Source organism: Arachis duranensis, chromosome 1, assembly GCF_000817695.3.
Source record: "Arachis duranensis cultivar V14167 chromosome 1, aradu.V14167.gnm2.J7QH, whole genome shotgun sequence".
NCBI classification, from domain to species: Eukaryota; Viridiplantae; Streptophyta; class Magnoliopsida; order Fabales; family Fabaceae; genus Arachis; species Arachis duranensis.
The window spans coordinates 31,624,496-31,625,381 of NC_029772.3; positions in this window are offsets into that span (position 1 = coordinate 31,624,496).

The following is an 886-nucleotide window of genomic DNA, read 5'->3' on the forward strand; positions in this document are numbered from 1 at the left end:
TGTATGTATCCGGTGGTAATACTGGAAGACAGAGTGCTTTGGGCCACAGCCAAGACTCGTACACTGGCTATGTTCAAGAATCATTACACTCAACTAGGAGAATCAATAACACTATCTGATTCTGAGTTCTTACAGATGCCAATCATTCTGAACTTCAAAGGATAGAGTGAGATGCCAAAACTGTTCGGAGGCAAAAAGCTACTAGTCCCGCTCATCTAATTGGAGCTAAATTTCCTTGATATTTTGGAGTCTATAGTATATTCTCTTCTTTTTATCTTATTTTTATTTTCAGTTGCTTGGGGACAAGCAACAATTTTAGTTTGGTGTTGTGATGAGCGGATAATTTGTACGCTTTTTGGCATTGTTTTTAATATGTTTTAGTTAGTTTTTAACTCCAAGAAGAGTCTCTACACGAAAATGCTTCAATGCTCAGCCCAAGCACAGCGTTTAACGCTGGAACTGGCATAAAACTTGGAGTTAAACGCCCAAACTGGCATAAAAGCTGGCGTTTAACTCCAGAAATGCTCAGCCCAAGCACACACCAAGTGGACCCAGAAGTGGATTTTTACGTCATTTACTCATTTCTGTATACCCTAGGTTACTAGTTTACTATTAATAGGATCTTTTGACATTGTATCCGTACCTCATGACACTTTACACATTTCTTTGTGTACTTCCCACGGCATGAGTCTCTAAACCCCATGGTTGGGGGTGAGGAGCTCTGCTGTGTCTTGATGGATTAATGCAATTACTACTGTTTCTTATTCAATCATGCTTGCTTCCATTCTAAGATATCACTTGTTCTTAACCCGGATGAATGTGATGATCCGTGACATTCATCATATTCTCAACTATGAACGTGTGCCTGACAACCACCTCCTTTCTA